Below are 12,806 nucleotides of genomic sequence, written 5' to 3' on the forward strand. Positions count from 1 at the left end.
GCTCCATAGACTCGGCGGTCACGTGACCGCCGGGTCTAAAGGGGTTAATCAGAGCTGCTGGGTCTAATAAGACCCAGTACAGCTCTGATCACCTGTCCCCAGTGACAGGTAATCGTTTCCCCTGTAACTGAGGCTCTTATAGTTGCCTCAGTTACAGGGGAAAACTTGTAATAGAAAAAAAAAAAAAAGTAAAATGTAAAAAAAAAAAAAAAAGTGAAAATGTCCCCCAGGGGTCTTTTATGACCTCATGGGGGACATAAAGTAAAAACACCACTCAAACACAAAAAATTAACCCCTTCACGCTCTGCATCCGATATATCGGACGCTGAGCGCAGTGACATAACGCTCAGCGTCCGATATATCGGATGGGAGCGCTACTTGTATGGCGTGGAGGAGCAGGCGCAGCGTGGAGGAGCAGGCGTAGCGTGGAGGAGCAGGCGCAGCGTGGAGGAGTAGGTGTTCTGTGGAGGAGTAATAGTAGCGTGGAGGAGCAGGCGCAGCGTGGAGGAGCAGGCGTAGCGTGGAGGAGCAGGCGCAGCGTGGAGGAGTAGGTGTTCTGTGGAGGAGTAATAGTAGCGTGGAGGAGCAGGCGTTCTGTGGTGGAGCAGGCGTAGCGTGGAGGATCAGGAAAGAAAAAAGATATCCCAGCTCACCTCCGAGGTCACGTTGAAGTCGGCACGGAACCCCCTTGTTTGCACAGGCAAAATGCAGAGAGAAATAAATTTGATGGTCCAGCCAACATCGGTGATCTTTCAGACTTTTATTTCGTCAAATTGTAATAATCCACAGTGTTAATCCATTTTTCCTACGCGTTTCGAGCGAACAACTCGCTCTTAGACACATGACTAAGAGCGACTTGTTCGCTCGAATCGCGTAGGAAAAATGGATTAACACTGTGGATTATTACAATTTGACGAAATAAAAGTCTGAAAGATCACCGATGTTGGCTGGACCATCAAATTTATTTCCCGTAGCGTGGAGGAGTAGGTGTTCTGTGGAGGAGCAGGCGTAGCGTGGAGGAAGTAACAGTAGCGTGGAGGAGCAGGAGTAGCGTGGTGGAGTAAGCGTTCTGTGGTGGAGCAGGCGTAGCGTGGGGGAGCAGGCATTGTGTGGGGGAGCAGGCGTTCTGTGGAGGAGTAATAGTAGCGTGGTGGAGCAGGCGTTCTGTGGTGGAGTAGGCGTTGCATGGAGGATTAGGCATTCTGTGGCTGAGCAGGTGTAGCGTGGAGGAGCAGGCGTAGCGTGGAGGAGTAGGTGTTCTGTGGAGGAGTAATAGTAGCGTGGTGGAGCAGGCGTTCTGTGGAGGAGCAGGCGTAGCGTGGAGGAGTAGGCGTTCTGTGGAGGAGTAGTAATGGCGTGGGGGAGTAGACGTTGTGTGGAGGGGCAGGCGTTGTGTGGAGGGGCAGGCGTTGTGTGGAGGGGCAGGCGTTGTGTGGAGGAGTAGGTGTTCTGTGGTGGAGTAGGCGTTGCATGGAGGATTAGGCATTCTGTGGCTGAGCAGGTGTAGCGTGGAGGGGCAGGCGTTGCGTGGGGGAGCAGGCGTTCTGTGGAGGAGTAATAGTAGCGTGGTGGAGCAGGCGTTCTGTGGTGGAGCAGGCGTAGCGTGGAGAAGTAGGCGTTCTGTGGAGGAGCAGGCGTAGCGTGGAGGAGTAGGCGTTCTGTGGAGGAGTAGTAATGGCGTGGGGGAGTAGACGTTGTGTGGAGGGGCAGGTGTTGTGTGGAGGGGCAGGTGTTGTGTGGAGGGGCAGGCGTTGTGTGGAGGAGTAGGTGTTCTGTGGTGGAGTAGGCGTTGCATGGAGGATTAGGCATTCTGTGGTGGAGCAGGTGTAGCGTGGAGGGGCAGGCGTTGCATGTAGGGGCAGGCGTTGCGTGGAGGAAGTAATAGTAGCGTGGAGGAGCAGGAGTAGCGTGGTGGAGTAAGCGTTCTGTGGTGGAGCAGGCGTAGCGTGGGGGAGCAGGCATTGTGTGGAGGAGCAGGCGTAGCGTGGAGGAGTAGGCGTTCTGTGGAGGAGTAGTAATGGCGTGGGGGAGTAGACGTTGTGTGGAGGGGCAGGCGTTGTGTGGAGGGGCAGGTGTTGTGTGGAGGGGCAGGTGTTGTGTGGAGGGGCAGGCGTTGTGTGGAGGGGCAGGCGTTGTGTGGAGGGGCAGGCGTTGTGTGGAGGAGTAGGTGTTCTGTGGTGGAGTAGGCGTTGCATGGAGGATTAGGCATTCTGTGGCTGAGCAGGTGTAGCGTGGAGGGGCAGGCGTTGCGTGGAGGAGTAGGTGTTCTGTGGTGGAGTAGGCGTTGCATGGAGGATTAGGCATTCTGTGGCTGAGCAGGTGTAGCGTGGAGGGGCAGGCGTTGCGTGGAGGGGCAGGCGTTGCGTGGAGGGGCAGGCGTTGCGTGGAGGGGCAGGCGTTGCGTGGAGGGGCAGGCGTTGCGTGGAGGGGCAGGCATTGCGTGGAGGGGCAGGCGTTGCGTGGAGGGGCCAAAAAAAATTTAATTGTACTCCAAATGCCATTGTCTTCCGAGCCCTGCCCTGTCTCCATCTTTGTAGATTATTGGCATGTACCCGGGAGAACTTGCATGATGATTTTTGGGGTGTTTGCCTCCAGTTGCATGAATTGGGTAAAATACTTTTGACACTACAATTACAAATTTAGAGAAATTGCAAAGCAAATTTTACCCCACACCGTTCAATCTGTGTTACATTTGAGCCAGGATCTTATGGGTTAAAATGCTCATACAACCCTAAATAAATTATTTGAGGGTTGCTCTTTCCTAAAATGGGGTCACTACACTGGGGTTTCTATTGTACTGCTACCTCAGGGGCACCCCAACACCAGTCTAGTGAAACGGGTGCTCCAAAAGCTAGATTTTGCTTGTCCCTTCTCCGGCCTGCCGCGTCCCCAGCCTGTAGACTATTGCTACACATGGGGCATTTCCATACCCGAAGTAACCCACTGAATGATTTTTGGGGTGTTTATCCACAGTGGGATGAGTTGGGCTGAATACATTTCTTCATACTTTTGCACATTTGAGAAAACAATGCAATTTTTACTCTGCCCCCATCATTTTGTATTACATTTGACCCAGCATCTCAGGGGTTGAAATGTTCATACAACCCTAGATAAATTCTTTTAAGGGTGCCCCTTCCTAAAATAGGGTCACTACTTGGGGGTTTCTATTGTACTGGTACACCCCAACACCAGTCTAGTGACAAGGGTGCTCCAAAAGCAAAATTTCGCTCCTTCCCTTCTCAGCCCTGCCGTGTGTCCAGCCTGTCAATTTTTGGCACATGTGTGGTATTGCTGTACTCGGAACAACCCAAAGAATTATTTTTGTGGTGTTTGTCTGAAGTGACATGAGTTGGACACAGTATATTAGGTGCTAAAATGACATTTTTGAGATAAAAACGCAATTTTTAATATGCACCATTTACTTTGCATTAAATTTTAACCATCATTTTGGGGGTTAAAATGCTCACCGCACCCCAAGATAAATTCTTTGAGGGGTGTAGTTTCTAAAATGGTATACTTTCTTGGGGGTTTCTATTGCACTGGTACCTCATGGGCCCTGCCAACATGACATGACCCTCTAAATCCAAACGTGTGAAAGCGGAGCTGCAAAAGCAAAATTTTGCTCCTTCCCTTCTCAGCCTGTCAATTTTTGGCACATGTGTGGTATTGCCGTACTCGGGACAACCCAAAGAATGATTTTTGGGGAGTTTGTCTAAAGTGGCATGGGTGGGATACAATATATAAGGCAGTAAAATTACATTTTTGAGATAAAAATGCATTTTTTACTCTGCACCATTTACTTTGCATTAGATTTTGGCCAGCATGTTGGGGGTTAAAATGCTCACCCCCAACCCCAGATAAATTCTTTGAGGGGTCTAGTTTCCTAAATGGGACATCTTTAGGAGTTTTATATTATACTGTTACTTCAGGGGCTCTTCAAGTTCACTGTGGCACCACAAATCATTTGCAGTCAAATTGGCCTTCCAAAAGCCCAATGGTACAAACTCTGTTCTGGACATCACTGTGCAGTGAAACAGCAGCTGACATCCACATGTCTGGTATTACCGTACTCGGAAGAAGCAGGGCAACAATTTTGGGATGTATATTTACCTCAAATTCCTTCTGAATTTGTCCATTTTAGGGCTAAATGAAAATAATCTTATTCAAAAATTGAAATATCAAAATTTTCAATCCATTTTTGTTTGCTTCCAGAGAAAGATTTAAAGGGTTAATAGACTTCTCAAATGCTGATTTGAATAGTTTGAGATGTTAGGTCCATAAAATGGTGTTACTTGTGGGGGTATATAGTACATAAGCCTTTATAGAGCACTTCCAAACTGAATTGGTCACTAAAAATTTATCATTTTTCAAATTTCTTGAAAATCTGAGAAGTTGCTACTAAAACTTGAAACCTTCTCAGATCCGTAAAAAAAAAATGGAAATGTAAAACAAATTATGGAAATAAAAATAAGACCAATGGCAAAAGGTTTCTACAAAGACAAAAAGTCATAAAAAGTATAACATTTGAAATTTGAAAATTGTCTTTTTTTTCAAATTTTTCCTAAATTATTGAATTTTTACCCCCCAAAAAAGAAACGGATCACCGAAATGATAATACTAACATAAACTACAATATCTCACGAGAAAACAATCTCAAAATCACAAGGATATCTTAAAGTGTTGAAAAGTTATTACCACAGGAAGAGAAACTGGTCAAATTTTAAGAAAAAGGTCTGAGCATTAACTTAAAAACCGGCTGCGTCATTAAGGAGTTAAAGTTGGTGCCAAAACTTTAGCCCTAAGGTTTGTAACGCGAGGCTGAACCTTTAGTCCAGGAGGACAATGTATTACAGCCACACAAAGGGAGAATGGGTGAAAGGACCTGATAGTGTGGATCTCAAAAGATGGGAAGGTAAGAGAGGGGACAGAAGGAATGACCTAGATCAGTGATGGCGAACCTTTTAGAGACCGAGTGCCCAAACTTCAACCAAGACCCACTTATTTATCACAAAGTGCCAACGCAGAAATGTAATTTGTGATTTATATTCACAGGAAGAATTGTCAGGGCCGGAGCAGGAGCTACAATGATAATCCAGATCTGTCCACACCTTCCCACTCCTCCAGTAGTCCCAGGTAGCGCGGTCACTTTAAAATAGCACTGAGCACAGCAAGTCCTGGGCTGTCTGGGACTGCAGGAAGATACCTGGAGTCATCTCTGGTGATGGCCTGAGTGCCCACAGAAAGGGCTCTGAGTGCCACATCTGGCACCAGTGCCATAGGTTAGCCATCACTGACCTAGATGGTGCACTGTGGGGAGAGCAGTAATCCTTCCCCTCCTCCCTGCCTATTGTCAGGTTTTGATGAGTGATAGGATTGCAAGCCACCAAAGCACAGAGCAGCAGGGGATGCAGTGTCATCCTGCTGGATCCATGTTTCATTGATGGCCAGGAGGTCAATTGACTGTATTCCAGCTTGCTAGCAATCTATTGCCCCGGTCTCCTGTCCTATAGATGTATACGTACCGGGATGTATGGGAGTGACGGGTCTCCCGTCCTATAGATGTATATGTACCGGGATGTAAGAGAGTGACGGGTCTCCCGCCCTATAGATGTATATGTACCGGGATGTATGGGAGTGACGGGTCTCCCGTCCTATAGATGTACATGTACCAGGATGTAAGAGAGTGACGGGTCTCCCGTCCTATAGATGTACATGTACCGGGATGTATGGGAGTGATGGGTCTCCCGTCCTATAGATGTATACGTACCGGGATGTATGGGAGTGACGGGTCTCCCGTCCTATAGATGTATATGTACCGGGATGTAAGAGAGTGACGGATCTCCCGTCCTATAGATGTACATGTACCGGGATGTAAGAGAGTGACTGGTCTCCCGTCCTATAGATGTATATGTACCGGGATGTATGGGAGTGATGGGTCTCCCGTCCTATAGATGTATACGTACCGGGATGTGTGAGAGTGACGGGTCTCCCGTCCTATAGATGTATATGTACCGGGATGTGTGAGAGTGACTGGTCTCCCGTCCTATAGATGTATATGTACCGGGATGTATGGGAGTGATGGGTCTCCCGTCCTATAGATGTATATGTACCGGGATGTATGGGAGTGATGGGTCTCCCGTCCTATAGATGTATACGTACCGGGATGTGTGAGAGTGACGGGTCTCCCGTCCTATAGATGTATATGTACCGGGATGTATGGGAGTGACGGGTCTCCCGTCCTATAGATGTATATGTACCGGGATGTATGGGAGTGACGGGTCTCCCGTCCTATAGATGTATACGTACCGGGATGTATGGGAGTGACGGGTCTCCCGTCCTATAGATGTATACGTACCGGGATGTATGGGAGTGACTGGTCTCCCGTCCTATAGATGTATATGTACCGGGATGTAAGAGAGTGACTGGTCTCCCGTCCTATAGATGTATACGTACCGGGATGTATGGGAGTGATGGGTCTCCCGTCCTATAGATGTATACGTACCGGGATGTATGGGAGTGACGGGTCTCCCGTCCTATAGATGTATACGTACCGGGATGTATGGGAGTGACTGGTCTCCCGTCCTATAGATGTATATGTACCGGGATGTATGGGAGTGACTGGTCTCCCGTCCTATAGATGTATATGTACCGGGATGTAAGAGAGTGACTGGTCTCCCGTCCTATAGATGTATATGTACCGGGATGTAAGAGAGTGACTGGTCTCCCGTCCTATAGATGTATATGTACCGGGATGTATGGGAGTGATGGGTCTCCCGTCCTATAGATGTATACGTACCGGGATGTATGGGAGTGACGGGTCTCCCGTCCTATAGATGTATACGTACCGGGATGTATGGGAGTGACTGGTCTCCCGTCCTATAGATGTATATGTACCGGGATGTATGGGAGTGACTGGTCTCCCGTCCTATAGATGTATATGTACCGGGATGTAAGAGAGTGACTGGTCTCCCGTCCTATAGATGTATATGTACCGGGATGTATGGGAGTGATGGGTCTCCCGTCCTATAGATGTATATGTACCGGGATGTATGGGAGTGATGGGTCTCCCGTCCTATAGATGTATATGTACCGGGATGTATGGGAGTGATGGGTCTCCCGTCCTATAGATGTATATGTACCGGGATGTATGGGAGTGATGGGTCTACCGTCCTATAGATGTATATGTACTGGATGGATTCTCTCCTATAGATTTATGTTCTTCCTTAGGTTTCTTTGCGCTCCTGGCCCTCTCTGTATACACCGGGGTGACTGTGAACTTTTTCGGGAAGCGTTACGCAGACTGGAGGTTCTCATGGTCGTACATCCTGGGGTGGATCGGGATCATCCTCACTGTATCTGCAGGTAACGAGCCAATACACACGGATAGTATCTGGTATCTGACTCGCCGAGTGTCAGCTCATTGGGTGAGAGGGACCTTATGAAATCAGATTGTGAGCTCCTGGGGTAAGAGATGACAGGAGGACTGTCTCTCAGAGCTATCTCTCTGGGCTGGCGCCGTCTCTCAGAGCTGTCTCTCTGGGCTGGCGCCGTCTCTCAGAGCTGTCTCTTGAAGCTGTCTCTCCAGGTCTTTTTGCAGTTGTCTGTCATGTGACTGTTTCACGTTTGCAGGAATTTTCCACATTTGTGCCTACGCCAGGAACAATTCCCAAGATGTGGCCACCGGCTCCAGCGGATGAGATGGAGCATCCTCCGATGTGTCAGTCGTGTCCTCCACCCGCAGCCGCCCCATCGAGGGCCCCCCTGGTGACTGTCCGGAACGATGGACCTTCAAGGGATGGTCTATTACTGTATTATATTTATGGACTGTAGCAATATCTGTGCTAATAGGAGGCGGAGCTCCGATTGTACACAACCACAGGAGTTCACACTCTACTACAGGGGCCCTTGGTTCCCAGCCCATGACACAGAATACACCACGTTACATTCCAGATTCACAAAAATATTCAACTGATTTACCGACGTCATTAATGTTCCTTATTTTGACATAATAAATTATAATAATAAACGAGGGGATCAGGAAGCGATTGGTGTGGTTTCATTGCTGAATGGAGAGATGTGAGCCCTAACACTAATGTCTCCCAGCTATCCCTACCTACCTGCCAATCCTACCCAAGAAGGGGATGACAACTGGGCGGCACGGGCTTCTGACTTTGCAGTGAAAAGAACTTAGAAACTGCTTCTACATGGAGATTTACTAAGGGCCCGATTTCGCCGATTTTCCCTGAATTGCCCCGGGTTTTTGGCGCACACGATCAGATTGTGGCACATCGGCGCAGGCAAGCATGCAACGGAAATCAGGGGACGTGGCCGTAAAAAAACCTGACGGATTCGGAAAAACCGCCATATTTTTTTTTAAAAAAAGGGTCAATTGACACGCACTTACCAGCACCCGGCAACAGATGGGGAACTCCAGTGAACTCCGACGGACTTCAGCCCAGCACCAACACCTAGTGGACATCGGGGTAACTACCTTAATGAATCACCGGAAGACCCAAATCCTCCACACAGAACGCGCCGCCAGATCGCGGCAGGACCCGGGAAGTAAATCTGCCTCAAAGTGTATGCTCCAGTTCTGTGTGCAATGAGGAGACTGCACAGAGTACACACTGCACAGGAGGGGAGGAGACTGCACAGAGTACACACTGCACAGGAGGGGAGGAGACTGCACAGAGTACACACTGCACAGGAGGGGAGGAGACTGCACAGAGTACACACTGCACAGGAGGGGAGGAGACTGCACAGAGTACACACTGCACAGGAGGGGAGGAGACTGCACAGAGTACACACTGCACAGGAGGGGAGGAGACTGCACACAGTACACACTGCACAGGAGGGGAGGAGACTGCACACAGTACACACTGCACAGGAGGGGAGGAGACTGCACACAGTACACACTGCACAGGAGGGGAGGAGACTGCACACAGTACACACTGCACAGGAGGGGAGGAGACTGCACACAGTACACACTGCACAGGAGGGGAGGAGACTGCACACAGTACACACTGCACAGGAGGGGAGGAGACTGCACACAGTACACACTGCACAGGAGGGGAGGAGACTGCACACAGTACACACTGCACAGGAGGGGAGGAGACTGCACAGAGTACACACTGCACAGGAGGGGAGGAGACTGCACAGAGTACACACTGCACAGGAGGGGAGGAGACTGCACACAGTACACACTGCACAGGAGGGGAGGACAAGTGTACCAGTTTTGCTTTGTGGATACTCTGTGTCCGACAGGACGGAAAAAAAATTATCACAAAAAGGGGCTGTTACTGCTTAGCCAGACCCTGCTCCACATTTATTACTGACTGCTCCACATTTATTACTGACCGCGTCACTGTTAGGAAAACTTACGTCTTTTATACTGAACACCAAACTACCACACAGTCTGAGTGCTGGCTGACGGAACGGAGCAAGAGGGCGAACTAACCCTGCGCTGTTCTACCAACTAGACCCTACCAAGGCAGAAACCCCCTGGAGATAGGGAGCCTCTTGCAACACCCCTGCCGATGCAAGGCAGAGGGGTTGTTGCGAATACGTCCCACCATGTAGCTTGCAGCCTGTGTAGGGTCTGATCAACCCCACAGCAGGTCACTACATAACATAGGGGAACATAACATAGGTGGAGTCTGCCTGGGAAGGCAGGAGTTAAGAGTTAAATGTGATGTAATCAGTGTCAACCAATCACATGTGTTATACCTTGTATCTGTGAACTGGGATGGGATTGGAGGAGGAACCACCACCTGACCAGTGGGAGTAATAAAACCCCTGGTCAGGATAGTTCTAGAGAGTGGTAGCTCAGTCAGACCAAGGAGTCTGAACAGAGCAATTGAGTCAGTCTTAGGCTGGACTCCGTGCAGCCAGCACACCAGATCTGACCAGTTAGTTAGAGAGCAGGAGAGTTCAGCTCCCTGCCTGAGTGGAGTGAGTTAGTTAGTGAGGGAAAGGGATATCATCCTACCTTCAAGGGTGATATCTGAAGCAACCCAGGACAAGCTGAAGCATCCTACTAGGACAAAGCTACCTCCCAGCCTACCCTTTGCATCCAGGCTGGTGATTTACTCCTATGGCTCCCTCCAACTGCATCTCCAGCATCCTACCATTTGTCAAGGCACGTTGCTACTGTTCCTGCCAGTTGCAAGCAAGTTATTTTTGTTCAACGTCTGCCTCCGTCTGGTCCCTGCTACTTCGGCTGTCATCATCACGGGCACTCTGTCCACTACACAGAGACTCATACTCCAGACCCCAAAGGGTTGCCCCAGGGAGAACCGCTATAGCAGCCTCTCCCCCATCATTTCTTGCCAACACCACCCTGCTGGAGAGCTGCCAGGCTGTAGGACAGCCCTCCGGTTCCCCATACCAAGCACCGTGACACTAGCGTGCCTAGGCCGCAACCGCCAGCCACTCAGGTACTGCGGGCCCCGGCTGTCTCCAGGCCCCAAGAAAAGGCTAGGCCCCAGAGGGGGATGTTGCACTCTGCTGCAGGAACCTCTTAACTACCCTACAAGGCCCGGGGAGGTGAGAGGAACCCAAATAGGTCTATCAGCCGCAGTGTGGTGGTACAGACAGAAAACTGCAATGTGGGAGTTAGGACAGTATTCAGACAGGGGGAAAAAATAGGACGAACAAGGATGAAACAAGCAGGGTGAGAAACATGATAGGGCACATTACTTAGTGGGGGGGACTGTGTGTGAGGCACATTACTTAGTGGGGGGGACTGTGTGTGAGGCACATTACTTAGTGGGGGGGACTGTGTGTGAGGCACATTACTTAGTGGGGGGACTGTGTGTGAGGCACATTACTTAGTGGGGGGACTGTGTGTGGGGCACATTACTTAGTGGGGGGACTGTGTGTGAGGCACATTACTTAGTGGGGGGACTGTGTGTGAGGCACATTACTTAGTGGGGGGACTGTGTGTGAGGCACATTACTTAGTGGGGGGGACTGTGTGTGAGGCACATTACTTAGTGGGGGGGACTGTGTGTGAGGCACATTACTTAGTGGGGGGGACTGTGTGTGAGGCACATTACTTAGTGGGGGGGACTGTGTGTGAGGCACATTACTTAGTGGGGGGGACTGTGTGTGAGGCACATTACTTAGTGGGGGAACTGTGTGTGAGGCACATTACTTAGTGGGGGGGACTGTGTGTGAGGCACATTACTTAGTGGGGGGGACTGTGTGTGAGGCACATTACTTAGTGGGGGGGACTGTGTGTGAGGCACATTACTTAGTGGGGGGGACTGTGTGTGAGGCACATTACTTAGTGGGGGGGACTGTGTGTGAGGCACATTACTTAGTGGGGGGGACTGTGTGTGAGGCACATTACTTAGTGGGGGGGACTGTGTGTGAGGCACATTACTTAGTGGGGGGGACTGTGTGTGGGGCACATTACTTAGTGGGGGGGACTGTGTGTGGGGCACATTACTTAGTGGGGGGGACTGTGTGTGGGGCACATTACTTAGTGGGGGGGACTGTGTGTGGGGCACATTACTTAGTGGGGGGGACTGTGTGTGGGGCACATTACTTAGTGGGGGGGACTGTGTGTGGGGCACATTACTTAGTGGGGGGGACTGTGTGTGGGGCACATTACTTAGTGGGGGGGACTGTGTGTGGGGCACATTACTTAGTGGGGGGGACTGTGTGTGGGGCACATTACTTAGTGGGGGGGACTGTGTGTGGGGCACATTACTTAGTGGGGGGACTGTGTGTGAGGCACATTACTTAGTGGGGGGACTGTGTGTGAGGCACATTACTTAGTGGGGGGACTGTGTGTGAGGCACATTACTTAGTGGGGGGACTGTGTGTGAGGCACATTACTTAGTGGGGGGACTGTGTGTGAGGCACATTACTTAGTGGGGGGACTGTGTGTGAGGCACATTACTTAGTGGGGGGACTGTGTGTGAGGCACATTACTTAGTGGGGGGACTGTGTGTGAGGCACATTACTTAGTGGGGGGACTGTGTGTGAGGCACATTACTTAGTGGGGGGACTGTGTGTGAGGCACATTACTTAGTGGGGGGACTGTGTGTGAGGCACATTACTTAGTGGGGGGACTGTGTGTGAGGCACATTACTTAGTGGGGGGACTGTGTGTGAGGCACATTACTTAGTGGGGGGACTGTGTGTGAGGCACATTACTTAGTGGGGGGACTGTGTGTGAGGCACATTACTTAGTGGGGGGACTGTGTGTGAGGCACATTACTTAGTGGGGGGACTGTGTGTGAGGCACATTACTTAGTGGGGGGACTGTGTGTGAGGCACATTACTTAGTGGGGGGACTGTGTGTGAGGCACATTACTTAGTGGGGGGACTGTGTGTGAGGCACATTACTTAGTGGGGGGACTGTGTGTGAGGCACATTACTTAGTGGGGGGACTGTGTGTGAGGCACATTACTTAGTGGGGGGACTGTGTGTGAGGCACATTACTTAGTGGGGGGACTGTGTGTGAGGCACATTACTTAGTGGGGGGACTGTGTGTGAGGCACATTACTTAGTGGGGGGACTGTGTGTGAGGCACATTACTTAGTGGGGGGACTGTGTGTGAGGCACATTACTTAGTGGGGGGACTGTGTGTGAGGCACATTACTTAGTGGGGGGACTGTGTGTGAGGCACATTACTTAGTGGGGGGACTGTGTGTGAGGCACATTACTTAGTGGGGGGACTGTGTGTGAGGCACATTACTTAGTGGGGGGACTGTGTGTGAGGCACATTACTTAGTGGGGGGACTGTGTGTGAGGCACATTACTTAGTGGGGGGACTGTGTGTGAGGCACATTACTTA

General features: G+C 50.3%; 1 long non-coding RNA gene across 1 annotated transcript; it reads left to right on the forward strand.

Annotated features, from left to right (window-relative positions):
* Positions 1 to 2,468: 2,468 nt before the first annotated feature.
* On the forward strand, positions 2,469 to 8,045 carry LOC140111778 (uncharacterized). Its single transcript, XR_011852261.1, has 2 exons — positions 2,469 to 7,362; positions 7,630 to 8,045. It is a non-coding gene; the product is annotated as an uncharacterized lncRNA (long non-coding RNA).
* Positions 8,046 to 12,806: the final 4,761 nt, after the last annotated feature.

The sequence above is a fragment of the Engystomops pustulosus genome, unplaced genomic scaffold, assembly GCF_040894005.1.
Source record: "Engystomops pustulosus unplaced genomic scaffold, aEngPut4.maternal MAT_SCAFFOLD_590, whole genome shotgun sequence".
Classification (NCBI taxonomy): Eukaryota; Metazoa; Chordata; class Amphibia; order Anura; family Leptodactylidae; genus Engystomops; species Engystomops pustulosus.